The sequence below is a fragment of the Myotis lucifugus genome, unplaced genomic scaffold (genome assembly GCF_000147115.1).
Source record: "Myotis lucifugus unplaced genomic scaffold, Myoluc2.0 scaffold_239, whole genome shotgun sequence".
NCBI lineage: Eukaryota > Metazoa > Chordata > Mammalia > Chiroptera > Vespertilionidae > Myotis > Myotis lucifugus.
In genome coordinates, this window is record NW_005871287.1 from 1,608,548 (window position 1) to 1,624,198 (window position 15,651).

General features: G+C 37.9%; 1 protein-coding gene and 1 pseudogene across 4 annotated transcripts in view; one reads left to right on the plus strand and one right to left on the minus strand.

The window, feature by feature from the left end:
- The window catches only part of TNRC6B (trinucleotide repeat containing 6B), a 218,175-nt gene that overhangs the window by 192,649 nt on the left and 9,875 nt on the right, over window positions 1–15,651 (minus strand). The gene's annotated exons all lie outside the window — the stretch shown is intronic.
- On the plus strand, window positions 8,962–10,184 carry LOC102434738 (annotated as a pseudogene).

The following is a 15,651-nucleotide window of genomic DNA, read 5'->3' on the forward strand; positions in this document are numbered from 1 at the left end:
CCCCCCAGAACAAAACGCTGAGGAGATCGGCTCCACCAGATCTCTAAGTCACGAAAAACCGTCAAACTGGGGAACCAATAAACCCTAGGGAAATGGGGCGCTTGTCTAACCTAGACAACCTAAGTCATAGAGGGGGTGTCAACAACCAAGACTGTCTCCCCTTTAAGTAACAAACCCCGGGGGGGGGGGGGGCAGTTAGGGGTGACCAGGCCGGCAGGGGGGACAGTGGGGGGCAACCAGGCCGGCAGAGGGGGGCAGTGAGGAGCAACCAGGCTGGCAGGCAGTTGGGGGTGACCAGGCTGGTGGGGGGGGGGGAGTTGGGGGTAACCAGGCCATCAGGGGGGCAGTTAGAGGTGATCAGGCAGGCAGGCAGGTGAACAGTTAGGAACCAGTGGTCCCGGATTGTGAGAAGGACGTCCAACTGTGGGATCAGGCCTAAACCAGCAGTCGGACATCCCCCGAGGGGTTCTGGATTGGAGAGGGTGCAGGCTGGGCTGAGGGGACCCATCCCCCCCTGTGCACGAATTTCGTGCACTGGGCCTCTAGTATATGTGTAATATATATGAATGATCATCACCAAAATGTTAACAGTGATTATCTCAGTGTAGTGCGATTACAGTGATAAAGGGCAACGTGTGTTTTCTAAAATTGTCTACAATAACTATGTATTACTTATGTAATAAAAACTTCTTTTTTAGTTATCTGCATTCTATTCCAATCACACAAAGTAAAAGCAATGAAGATCTCTTGTAGCCCAGCAAATGCCAAATACTGAATCACACTATTTGTGATTCACAAATGAAAATTTCTAATGGTTATTTTAAGAAAAGGATAAAGGTCAACAGACTGTTACTTTCTTAACAGACTGGAAGTAGAAAGTCTCTAGTGTTTTGGTGGATATGAAAGGAATGATCTAGCTTCCTGCTGGAAAGGAATTATTTCCTTGGTCTAACTGATTGGGTTCAATAAGGTCAGGAATGGAAACTGTTTAGTATTTCACTTAGCTCTCAAAAACATATGTTCAGCAAAATGTCTGAGTAACTAATAGGCAGACTGGGAAGAGCACTTAATTTGAGAAGGAAGACATAGGTTCTAGAAATTACCACACAGCCATGTGGTACTAAACTATTTACTTACTTAACTTCTCTAAAATGCAACCTGATCATCTGTAGACTGAGAACCATGATAATCCTAGACTCCTCTCCCACAGGGAGCCTGCAGTGGGAACTGAATGAGATCATCTTCCTTTGTAAACCACTCAATAAATATTTGTGGAATGAGTAAATGACTATACCATACACAGTAAGTGTTTCACACATCTATAAATATAATGAACACTGTAAAATATCCCCACTAAAGCTATACAATATAGATTCATGTCTAAAATTCTATAACCCACAACTCCTCACACTTCTAAAACACACATGAAGGATGTAACAACCCTGGGGAAAAGACTGTGCCACTCCTTTTGGCTTCTCCCACCTCTCCTTTCCACTCCTTTTCTCTCCTTATCCCTGCCATCAGAAATAAGCAGAAAGTGAAGGACTGGTTCTCTGTATGACTCAAGTCAGTGAAAGACACATCTCTTTCCAAATATCTTAATCAAATACTACATTTTAGATATGTAAGTATTCACCTTTCTTCCTGAAATATGGTAAAATTTTACGACCATAAATTCAAAATTTCACTTCCTATTCAAATAAGCATTCCTTTTATAAGCATTCTTTAATTTCCCAAATGAGTATGCTCTGTCTTCTTCCCACCTCCATAAGATATTTTTTTTTTGGGGGGGGGGGGGAGAAGTACTTCTCTTGTAGTACTTATCACAGTTGTCCTTTGTTATAAATATCTGTTCACATCTTCTCTCCTCATTACCTCACAAGTGCCAGGGGATTGTATTTGAGAGCTTGTGAGGCTTAGCATATGAAATACTACCTGTAAATACTCAACAAAAACTTAGGGTATGAATGGATGAACACACTAGGATTTAATATCACCTTAAGAGGTTGAAGCCCAAGTCAAAATAATTAGCATCATAGTAACTGAGAAAATATACAATTTACCTCAATGCATTCATTTAGTAAATATTTAATAAGCGCCTACAGTATGCCTGATATAGACCAAGGTATGCCATGATGAGTAAGACTCAGTATCTATCTTCAATGAGTGCATAATCCTATTAACACTCAATTGTATTATTTTTACATTTTATTTTGATATATTTTTAGTACAGAAGAGTTGTAAAGATAGAGAGTTCTCATAGCATCTTCACCCAGCTTTCCCTAACATTAATACTTTATGTAACCATGGTACAATCAGTGAAACTAGGAAATTAACAGTGCTACAAAACATTAATTATAGACTTTAATCTGATGTCCCCCGTTTTTACATGAATGTCCTTTTTCTGTTCCAGAATCCCTCATTACATTAGTTGTCATGTCTCAGTCTCCTCTGAATTACACTTTTAATAACTTTTTTCCTGTTTATAGTAACACATGTTTTCTGGAAAGTATAAAAAAAGAAAAAGAAAGAATAAAATCTCTAATACTACCCCTTCCCGCACTCCTAACATCTATAGTCTACTGGTCTTTTTTCCATGTTCTATGTGTATACAAACAATTTTACTTTTCTTAAAACCAGGAAATTTAAATATATAGTCTTTTGCATCTTCTTTTATCATTGTTTCAGAAATATTTTTCCAATGTTTAAAAATTCTTTTAAAATATTATTTTAATAACAGATTTCAATGTTACAATGAATCAGAATTTAACCATTTCCCATTTTATACTACTATAAATAATAGTACAGTGAGTATCCTTAAATATGAAAACAGGACATATAATATATATTATGATGGATAAGTAAAGGTATTAGTGATGCAGCCAGGAGAAACACCTAAACCTAGCTTTGAGCAGTAAAAGATCAGAAAACACTTGCTAGAGGAGGTATATGTGATATAGGTTCTGAAAAATGAGTTTATTCCTGCATCCATGAGTATTTAACCGAACAACATTTATTAAGTGCCTTTAATACCCAATTACTATATTGGGATCCAGGGATAAAGAAAAGGACTAAGGCTCTGCATGGGCCTTAGTGTCTAATCAGAGAGGCAGATACTTAAATAGAAAAACCTCAACACAATGAGGCAAATACTATTATCACCGTGCTGTGTTTGAACAAAATGGTCTGGGAGCACAGAGAATATATTTTAAGAATCAATGGTAGTACCCTAGCTGGGTAGTTCAGTTGGTTAGCATTGCCCTGATATGTTAAGGTTTCGGGTTCGAACCCTGGTCAGGGCACATACAAGAATCAGCCAATGAATGCATAAATTAGTGGAACAATAAATCAATCAACCTCTCTCTCTCTCTCTCTCTCTCTCCCTCTCTCTCTCTCCTCCCCCCACCTCCCCCCGCCTCTTCTCTCTCTCAAGTCACTAAATTTATAAAACCTTAAAGAAAAAGAATCAATTGTAAAAGTTAGCAGAGTTATACTTGGGTTGATAATAATACATATGAAAGAGGTTTCAGTGAAGTATGATTTACAGTGTATCAGCAATATGAAGGAGTTCCTTAAAACTGGTAAATTATTTTTGTTGTTGTTAATCCTTACCTGAAGATATTTTTTCCATTGGTTTTTAGAGAGAGTGGAAGGGAGGGGGAAAGAAAGAGAGAGTGAAACATATATGTGAGAGAGAAACATCAAGTGGTTGCCTCCCACACAAGCCCTGACCAGGGCCAGAGATCGAGCATGCAACCAAGGTACATGCCCTTGACCGGAACTGAACCCGGGACCCTTCAGTCCACATGCCGATGCTGTATCCACTGAGCCAAACTGGCCAGGGCAAGACTAGTAAATTATTAATAGGGATGTAAGGTATCCAGATAGAGAGAAGTAATAGTTCAATTATATTCTGTACTGGGGAAACTGCAGCTAGTATCACATTCATTTCTGAGAACTCTGTATTTTTAATCAACTTTTTTGAGATATGTCACAATAAAATGTACCCACTTAAGTGTACAGTTTGGTAAAAGCTGACAAGTTTATACACCATGTAACTACCACCACCAAGATAAAGAACATCATTCCTAAAATTTCCTTGTGCTTCATTTCAATCACCCTCACCCACAGACAACCCCAAGCAACCACTGATTTGCCTTTGTCACTAGAGATTTGTCTCCTTTAGAGTTTCATGTAAATGGAATCATATAGCATGCACTTTCTTTGCTTCTATTGGTTTCTTTCACTCAGCATATTTTTGAGATTCAGCCACGTTGCTGTGTGAATCAGTAGTCAACTCCTTCTATTGTCTGTGAATTGTATTTATAACACCAGATAAACTGAAATAAAAAGAAGCTAGGCCACAAGGTAAATAGAAGCTAGGTTCTATGAGAAGTCACTGGGGGGGAAAGTCTGGTTAATACTGAAAGAGGGACATATGAAGAACTTTCATGTGAAGAACAAACAGCCATGTTCTAGGTTACTCCAGAAGGCAAGACCAAAACGAATGGCTGTACACACAGGCAGTCAATGTACGGGTTTCATATGCTTTAAAAACAAAAGTTTCTCCATATCTATATCCATTATTTACTCTGAAATTATTAGCTTACATTATTTCTATCAGAAAGGACAATTATATTACTCTTTTAAGCTCTACCTGATAATTAGCTCTATTTAAAAATTTGATATTTTTTATTTGTTTAATCTGCTAATTGGCTCTTTACTACTTGAACTTTTTTCTTTCCTGACATTATAACAAATTTTTATTTATTATTATCTTATGTTAGCCCCACTTAATAGTTTTATTTCTACTACATTAATTTTATAGTCAAGTTTCCTTTCCATCATTTTTTCCTTATTTAATGACTAGGGACTCTTTGCCATACAACAGACCCCATTCCCAGCCCCTCCAAAATCCCACTAAAAGGAAAGAGGCCACTAGATTCTTCTATTCCACCAGCCAAAGTTTTGCCATGAGGTCCTTAGAAATCTCTAGTCCAGCTCCCACAATTCTCAGCCATGTCAGAGAAGCTCCTATCCAATGCAGAATGTTGAATCCCAACAAGACTCCAGGAAAAGAGGACAAAGAAAGACAGAGCCCTTGACCTTCACTTAACAAAAAAGCAGTCTGTACACACTTTGCAAAAACACGGAGTCTGAGTCTCTTAGCTAGAAAACAGGCCACCTGGAACACTGATGACTATTTCTATTATCCCACATAAAATGTCCTGGGTACAAAAACCACACCTATGGGGGTGGGGAGTTAGAGTGGGGGAATTGCCATTTAGGGATTTGGACCAAATAATTTGAGAATGAATGACCTTAAGTTGAATATATTTCACCTAATACTTATTAGGTACACCCTCATTTAAAAGGGTATATCTAACAGCCTTATATGACTTAGGACAAGTGGTTGTCAAATTTTTTTTCTAGCAATCTTGGGACAGTTCTCTGGAATGTCTCAAGCTCTCTATTATGAAGCCAGTTCTTGACACAGTACTCAATTAGTGTTTCTTGATCTAAACAATAAAACAATCTGGATTCCACATAAAACAAAAATTTACACTTTCCCCAGAAGACATTCATGTTTAGATGCACTGTGTCCTTATATTTATCATGGGTTTAAGAACATGAACAATTTCAATAATATTCATGGGACATCACTGGGATAGTTATCTGCATTCCGTTGCCTATATGCTTATCTACTGAGTTGGCCAATGAGCCAACACCCCCCCTTCTATAAAAGTAAGTGCTCCTGCCCTGACCCGGTGGCTCAGTTGGTTGCAGCATCATCCTGTGCACCAAAAGGTTTGGGGTTTGATTTCCAATCAGGACACATACCTAGGTTTCCAGTTTGATCCCAGTTTGGGGCACATATAGGAGACAACCAATCAATGTTTCTCTCTTACATCGATGTTCTTCTCTCTCTCCCTCTCTCTTTCCCCCCTTCCTCTCTCTAAAATCAATAAACATATCCTTGGGTGAGGACAAAAACAAACAAATAAAAGTACTCCTTTGGCTAACCCATAAACACAGACAACAATGAGGTGATGGCTAGAGGGAAGGGGGGACTAAAAGGGGAGAAATGAGAATATCTGAACTAGATATTGAACAATAAAAATAAAGTTATAAAAATAAGTGAATGCTCCTTAAAAGTACATGCTATCAAATATTATGTGCAATTTTTGAATTGATGTTGCTAAATAAATCAGTAAGTCATTGTATTTCTACTTCTGTGTATGGATAATACTCAATTTGGAACAAAATTAATATTTTAAACATGTTTAACATCTCAAAACTATGCAGTTTGAACAAACAATAGCGTTAGAAATAAAATTTATACATCCCAGCTAGAATAGAAAAGGTCATCTCAAAAGTTTAACAAACAATGAACATAAAATCAGTCCAAGTGGGGTTATAATGCTTAATCGGAATTTTCTAAAATGTCCCATGTAATGTCTGAACTTAAAAAAAAATTAGCCAAAAAGGAGCCAAACCCTTAAGAAGATCTAGTAAACAAGTGATCAAAAGCTGGTTGGGTAAGGAGAGACACAGTGGAGGAGAAAGCTTCTCCTTTTACTTATGCTTCTGTACCATTTGGATTTTTAAAAAAAATATATTTTATTGAATTTTTACAGAGAGGAAGGGAGAGGGATAGAGAGTTAGAAACATCGATGAAAGAGAAACATCGATCAGCTGCCTCCTGCACACCTCCTACTGGGGATGTGCCCACAACCAAGGTACATGCCCTTGACCGGAATAGAACCTGGGACCCTTCAGTCCGCAGGCCCATGCTCTATCCACTGAGCCAAACCGGTTAGGGCACCATTTGGATTTTTGTTTTACCATAACCATGATTCTTTTTAGAAAGATTTCTTTGTTAAGCTACCACATAAATTGATAACAGGAAAGATCAAGCCAGAGAAAGCATGGTACTCCCTGTGAAACCTTACTACATGAGTTAGGATATATACTATGTGAAGTACTGCACATTTTAAACCTCTTTTCCTTATTATTTATTACCACAGAGCACTTCTGCAAGGAGAATGGAGAAGGGAACTATAAGATTCTTCACATAAAGCCAGTGAATTGTGAAGTGTCACGTGACAGTGACAGCTGCCTAAGGTATCAAGCTTTGTGTAGAGGTGTCCTAATTTCTATTAACTGGCCTGTAGAGAACAGATTTAATCTCACATCCTGTGGAAGAAAAAAAGGAAAACAGGTTTCATTTTCTGAAGGCAACAAAAGTAACCAAACATTAGAGCTAAGAAAATAAATACAGGTCCATGATCCCTTAGCCATAATTCCAAAATCCAAAAACTTCTGAAAACCAAACGTTTTCTGTAATTCATTTTGTGGCAAAACTTGATCTGAACCTAACTGGCAGCAAAACCTGACCTGAACTAACATGAGACTATTTATAGTCTACCTACTAAAGCAAGGATAGTCATAGCTTTGGCTGCCGAAATACAAGTGTATTTGACTATAAAGTGCTGCCCCTGACTCTGCAGGGACGTTATATAATATATGTTAAATGCACCTTACTAGCTTTCCAGTAAGGGACTAAGGACCTAAAAATGGGTTTTTATTAAAAAGGTCCTGCTGACCTCCACTGAAATATATAATTGTTTTCTAAAAATATCTTAATAAATTCATGTGAACTAATTCATTTTTTTAAAAACTTATCACTATTAAAACATTCTACTTTGAATTTCTATAAATCTACAACTGTATTGTTATAATATTTTATACCACTTCGACATTATTTTAAGTCAACCTCTCTCTGAAGACGACATTACAATTGACCTTTGGCAATAGGATGGTATCTGAATGGGATAAAGATAGTAAAGTTAAAAACGCAGACCTCTGTCAATGTGCTTTGATTTTTTCTTGTTCATGTTAAAAACAAAACCAAGGGCATGAGATTTTCTCAATGTATTAAAGAGGAACATTGATTTAAAAAGTTAATAAGCACCAATTTAAATCATTTAAATAATTAAAATAAAAAGAAGTCATAAAATCTGAGTTATCAAGAAACAGAACACAAAATAAAAGTCAAGAAATAGAACATGTACAAGTAAGCAAAACGATGTATTTTAGCCCAGTGATGTATCAATTCTAATATAGTGTGTGACTAAATGACAAATGATAACAAAGCCTGCAAAACTCAAAGGTCTCTATTATAGAAAGAAAACTGTAAAACCAGATTAAAGCCAAGAACTAAGATATAAGACTACTAAGAACCTATAATTAACTATAATGAAGAATAATTTAGAAGATTTCCCATGAAAAATAGGAACAAAATGAACATTTTAATAAACATAAATACAGTACATTTTAAGCCCTTGTATCTACATAAAATAAAATTGGTTAATTTTTGTTTTTCATTATTTGTTACTATACACCAATCAATCCTGCCTCCCTCCCCGACTCTCTCACAAACACAACTAACCAATGCTAGAAACAATGCAGCCAAACAGGAACCTCATTTCACAACTGGTAGACATGAAAGCAGTGAAAACCTCTCTTAATAAATGTGTGGGATAGAGAAGAACCCCCAATTATTTCTGTCTAAAGGAAGCTCAAAGAAACTAAAGACTGAAAAATAATTCAAAACACCCAACGCAACCTTAGTAGCAAAATTGGTTGTTGCACCCTAACTGGTTTGGCTCAGTGGATAGAGCATCGCCCTGCGGACTCAAGGGTCCCAGGTTCGATTCCAGCCAAAGGCATGGACCTTGGTTGCAGGCACATCCCAGTTGGGAGTGTGCAGGAGGTGGCTGATCAATGTTTCTCTCTCATCGATGTTTCTAACTCTCTATCCCTCTCCCTTCCTCTCTGTAAAAAACCAATAAAATATATTTTTAAAAAATCAATAAAATATATTTTTTAAAAAATTGGTTGTTGCTACATCTTGGAATCAAAAGACAATGCTATCTTTACAAGTATTATTTACTAATTTATGGTCTTAAATATCCAAGAAAATATGCGGCATCAAAAATAGTATATATAAAAACATCACTGATAATATGGAATTCTAAATTAATTAAAAATAAAAATAAAGAACTTCAGGGTAAAGTTGGATTTAAAAGAAAAATTTCCCACTATAGTTTTCCTTTTACTTAAAACAGAATTGAAAGAGGATAAAAAATAAAAGAAGACAAGGATCATGACTCTTTGTGTTTACTCTTTCCAGCCAGTGCCAAGCCATGGGCATCTCTCGGGACAACAGGCACAAGCGCAGCAATACCTGGGGCAAGAGAAAGCCCAACAAAAGATGCAAAAAGATTTGTTCATCAGTTTAGGTTGTTCATTATATTCCACAAATGAGTGAGATCATGTGATATTTATCTTTCTCTGACTGGCTTATTTTGCTTAGCATAATGCTTTCTAGTCCCACACATGCTGTTGCAAATGGTAAGAATTCCTTCTTTTTTACCACAGCATAGTATTCCATTGTGTAGATGTACCACAGTTTTTTAATCCACTCATCTGCTGATGGGCACTTAGGCTGTTTCCAAATCTTAGCTATGGTGAATTGTGTTGCTCTCATATATTAAAAATAGGTTATCAGTTTCTCTATTATGGTAATGTAAAATGTACCCTGCTTTATATCATTAAAAAAAAAAGATGCAAAAAGATGAGATAGTAGGATGTCCTGCTGCCAACACTAAGATTGGCCCCCACCGCATACACAGTCCATGTGCAGGGAGGTAACCAGAAGTACCATGCCTTAAGACTGGACATGGGAAACTTCTTCTGGGCCTTGGAGTGTTGTACATGCAAAACAAGGGCTATTGATATTGTCTACAATGCATCCAACAATGAAGTGATCCGCACCAAGACCCTAGTAAAGAAATGCACCATGCTCACTGACAGCACATCGGACGAACAGCGGTACGATCCTACCATGCACTGGCCCTGGCCTAAAGAAGGGGACAAGCTGATCCCCGAGGAAGAAGAGATTTTAAACAAAAAACAATCAAAGAAAACTCAGAAGAAATATGATGAATGGGAAAATCAGGCCACAATCAGCAGTCTTCTAGAAGAGTAGTTCCAGCAGGGCAAGCTTCTTGCATGCATTGCTTCAAGACCAATGTCGCTAGGCAGCAGATGGCTATGCACTAGAGGGCAAGGAGCTGGAGTTTTGTCTGAGGAAAAAGCAAGGCCTGGAAGGCAAATAAACCCTCCTCTCTCCTATCTTAGCTCATGTAATGCAGAGGAAGAGGAAGAGGAAGAGGAAGAGGGAGAGGAGCATGACAAAAAGGTACTAAGGTACAAGACCATCAAGGATAAAGAGCAAGCCCAGAGGATACACGTTAAGTTAAAGAGTATCCAAACTCTCTACTACAAGATTTATTATAAAAGAACTATAAAGCTATAAATTCAATTAACTAAAATTATAAAGAAATTATAAAGAAAACCAAAGTTGAAAGCTAAAAATCTAAGAATTTAATCCACTACGAATATTTTTTAAAAGTCCTTGTTTCGCCCTGGCCAGGTTGCTCAGCTAATTGGAGCATCGTTCTGTACACCAAAATCTTGTGGGTTTGATTCCCAGTCAGGGCACATATGTAGGCTGTAGGTTTGATCCTTAATTGGGGCATGTATGGGAGGCAGACAATCTATGTTTCTCTCTTATATCAATGTTTCTCTCTTTCTCCCTTCCTCTCTAAAATCAATTTTTAAAAAACACACATATTTTCAGGTAAGAATTTTAAAAAAAAGTCCATGTTACCTAATTGGGGGTGAGAGTGGGGCTAATGGGACATTCAGGTGCTAAAAAACAAAGACTTTAGGAAAAGAATTTTACCTCCTCCCCAAAGAATTATATAAGGTTGCATTAATGTAGTATACATACACCAATCTACTAGGTTCTAAGGATATTCCTTGGTTAATTACTTAACAGATCCAGATTTAAGGCATCTCTCTTTGAACTAGGTCATTCACATAATTCCTAGTGTAAGCCAGATACAGGTATGTGCTCATGCTCTGGAATTCAGCATCTTATATGAATAACTTTGAATTTAAATTATGAAGGTATTAATAATGCTGTACAGGTATCAGAAACCAATTTTACTTCCTTTTTATCATGCAATGTATTTTGACAGAGTGAACTTAGTTTCCTTACACAGAAATTAGCTAGTCTACCATCATGACTTAAGCTTCCACAGTTGAGTGCAATGTAGTGAGGAAACATACAAAAGTATCTAGACGTCAGCTGGAGAGAGATCTGTATCATATAAAAACAATGTAAGAAAGCTTACTAAGCCCTGGCTGCTGTGGCTCATTTGGTTGGGTGTCCTACCCGGGCACCCAGAGGTTGTAGGTTTCTTTGGTCAGGGCACATGCCTGGGTTGTATGTAGGCTAGTCCCCAGTGGGGGGCATGCAGGAAGCAGCTGATTGATGTTTCTCTCTCTTTCTCCCTCTCTCTTTCTCTCTCTCAGATCAATAAAAACATTTTTTAAAAAAGAAAGCTTACTAAGAAGCAGGTAAGTGCAAGTTGTAAATACAAACTGATACTAAATATATACCAATAAATACATAGAAACATTCAAATGAATGTTATTTTTCAAGATATACCCCCCTAAGGAGTTTCAACTTTATTTTAATTAGGTTGCCATCACTGAAAATATTTTGCAACTCCTATTTTGCTTTCAAACTAGTTTACAAATCAAATCACATAAGGAAATCTGCCTCATAACTCTGAACTCATTTTGGACCCCCAACGGTATTAGCCAGACAAATCATTTAACCAGACCTGAAAAATGATTCTTGGTTGCCCCCCAAAATCAAATCAACCTTGAAAGAATGAAGGTTTTCCTCTACGGAAATTCCAAAGAATGTTTCATACTCTGGGAGCAATTCCTAAATGATTCCTTAGATGTTTCAAGAAAAGGCAGGACTGCCACTTCCAGAAAACATGGAGGGAGAGGGACCAGATGTACCCTGCACCTGAAACAACTAAAAATACGGACAAAATATATTTTCAAAACACTGAACATCAGGCAAAGAAGGACAGTGATCCTGAGAAATGGTAAACTAATAAGGTGAGCCACACAATTGCCCGAGCTTGCTGCCTAGGTAGTTTCCAGGCCACAGCACATGAAAGGGGAACCCAGGTGGAACTCAGAGACCTCTCTTATTTGAGAAGATAGAGCTGAGATTCTGGGGAGGTCAAGACAGCTAGAGTTTGCAGTGTACAGTACTGCAGAAGAAAGAGCTGCACAGAGAAAGAGATCTACAGGGGACCCCTCGAGTATTCAGCTGAGTATTAGCTGGATAACTAAGAAAAACAAGCTAACATCACACTTAATGCTACAAAGCCTCCCCCCTGAGTCTGAGGGGGAAAGCAAGGATGCCCATTCATACCACGTGGTACTTGAGGTCTTAGCCAGTACAATAGGCAACAAATAGAACTCAAAGGTAAGAAATTAAAATTGTCTTTCTTTGTAAATGATGTAATTGTGTATGTAAAAAAACCAAACCTACAGAAATGCCACTAGAAGTAATGAAGGAAACTAACAAAGTGAATTTTTATTTATTTTATTAGTCACAATCATATCAATAAAACTAAACTGTACCCAAATGAAGAGGTCTCCAATAAGAAAGGCTTCCAAGAAAAATGAAATTTAGAGAAGGCTTTCTGAGAGTGAAACAGAATATTTTATATAAGGCATAGCCTTTATAAAGTATGGGGGGAAAGGGAGGAAGTCATATAGAAAATAGAGAAAAGATTATATGAAAGAAGGCCAAGATTCAAAACTAGTGAATAACAGTTGATAGATGGAAACAATACAGGAGCCTGGCTCAGACACAGGTGCTTGGATTTCACGAAGTAAGAAAGCACAGGGTGATAAAGAAGGGAAATGAAAACAGAATGCAGGAAATGTTTTCTGGAGAGAAACTGGGAACAGGACAATTGACAGGAAGCTATTTTAATAATCCAGACATAGCCTGAGGATGACTTAGAATCGACACAAAAACAAAAATGAAAGGTTCAAAATCCAAAGCCAAAGAGAAAAGAGCTAAAGGATTGGACAATGTTTCAAGAGTCAGTGCTTCAGGATTTCAAGATTCAGGTGCTGGGAGGGTAGGTTACCACTGATGGGACCCAAAAGAGCCAATAACTAACTTCTTAAGGGAGTTTGTGAAGCAAGGCCCCTCTCAGCCTCCAGAGTTAGCCTTTCTGAAAAGCACCTTGAATGGTAAAGCCAAGATCTAAAACACAGGAGGTTAATGGAAAACAAGAGAAAAGGACAGTAAATACACATTTTTAAGTACAGTAAATAAAAGCCTAGAGAGCATTCACTTAAAACGCAAACACAAGGCATCAGTGTTGAGCCCTGGCTCTGGAAGGTTCGGGAAGCTTAGGGTGGTGTCACAATGTGCTGAGGCCAACTCACAAGCTGTGTGTGGGGCAAAGGGTTCCCTTTTTAAAGTTTTCAAACCAGCCCTTCCTGGCTTGAAATGTGATGTCTTTTGCATTTTCATTCTCTTGTTTTGTGTTGTGTTGTTTTTTTTGTTCCTACAAAGAGCCTTTTCATTAACTGTTTTGGTGTTTTAAAAACATTTTTTCCCTCTGGGCTCATGTTTTTGGCCTTATACTGGGACTGTAGGGGCATAAAAAGATTTCTCTATACCAACCCACAGACCTACCTGCATGGTTTAAGTGGGAATCAATAATTAGTGTGCTCTTTTATTAAGGGAATAGAAAGCCAAACTGCAGATAAAAACATCATAAATTTTAAACACTTTGGTATTCTATATAATAAAAGGCTACTATGCAAATTGTCCCCTTGGGAGTTCGACCAGGAGAACGGGAATTCGATCGCTTGCTATGACATACGCTGACCACCAGGGGGCAGCGCGGAACATGGCAGATGACCAGCAGCGGCAGCAAGGCGCTGAGGGAGCAAGGGGAGGAGGAGGCAGGGAGGCTGGGAGGTGGGGAATCTGATTGGCTCTGATCGCTGGCCGAATTCGTGCACCAGGCCTCTAGCACAAATATAAAACTCTTGCAGTGAAAAGAAGGTTGACAAAATAGTTGGTGAAAATTTTGTTTTAAAATCTGTTGTCCATTAGTATATCTAAGTGGAGAGAGTTTATATTTAAAAGTCCCACAGAAATATACATGTAGGTAAAATATCTCCTCATGAACCTTCCTTTCTTTACTCTGGTTGAGAATCTCTCATGAAAAGGAAATTACTAAGCATGATACACCATCAGCAAGATCTTCAGGGGAGGAAAAACATATAGCTCTGTGGAGGGCCTCAGTTTCATGTTTTACTTTGTATCTCCTTCTGCACTTCAGGACATAGCAGATGCTCAAGATATGTCCTTTTTTTAAAAAACTGATTTTAGAGAGAGAAGAAGGGAAAGGGAGAGAGAAAGAGGAAAAAGCAATGATGTGACGGATAAACATCGATTAGCTGCCTCCCACACCTACCCAACCTGGGATCAAACCTGCAATCTAGGTATGTGCCTTGACTGGGAACCGAACCCACAACCTCTTGGTGTTCAGGATAATGCTTCACCCAACTGAGCCACACTGGCCAGGGCTCAAGACATTTGTCTTGATATACTGACTTGGGCCTAAGTTAGGAAGCCTGGGTCACTTCCACTTTTTGAGGTTCTTATTATGTTCTTGAAATAAACACATGCCAAAACAGCATTATAAAAACTGTGGTATAGTTTTGCCCTGGCCAGGTGGCTCATACATCAAAAATGTTGTGGGTTCAAGTCCTAGTCAGGGCACATACCTAGGTTGTGGGTTCGAACCTTGGTCAGGTGTGTAAGGAAGGCAGCTGACGATATTTCACTCACATTAATATTTGTCTCCCTTCCTCTCTCTTAAAAAATCAATCCTTGGGTGAGGATTAAAAAAGAAAAAAATTGTGATATATATTAAATGTACATATTTATTCAATTAAAACACTTTGGGGAAAAGAATACAGTGTAACTGTACTATTCACAAGATACCAGGATTCATAAACATGTTCATTTGTCATAAACCACAGGTAGTATGAACTGGTAGTTGAAATAAGTTTCAAGTTATAATCAATATCTTCTTTTAATCCTGTGAATTTATCTATTAGACTCTATACCTACTATGTGCAAACCATTCTGCTGGGGGACCACAGAAAAAATGAAGTAGTATAAACTTGTTTTGAGCTCAAGGTATCCAAGAGAGAACTCTGACATCTCCCTCTTCTCTAGCTGAGCAACTATAAAGAACTTCTAATGATTATCATTCCACCTATGCCCTTGGGAGGAATCTGGTGGCCCTGCCCCATCAATTACCTGCTACTTTCTCCAGTCAAGCTTTAACTTATCTTTCTCTTCTGGGTTTTTCTTACACACCTGTAAACAGGTTTCCTATTTTACCTTAAGATATTGCCTTCTCAACCTTGCCCTGCTTCTATATTCTTCCTTTCTTTTCCAAACATTCTGAAATAAACTACACACAGCTACCACTCTTCCTACCATCCATTATCTCCTTACCCCCTAGTAATCTAGGTCAATAAATGAACATACAAAATTTGTATTAATTGACATTTAATAGGTCAGTTAGCATCTTCCGAGTGTGATCAGCACTACCAGAGCTTAATCATCTCTTTGTGAAAAATATCAAGCTTCTAATATGGAAA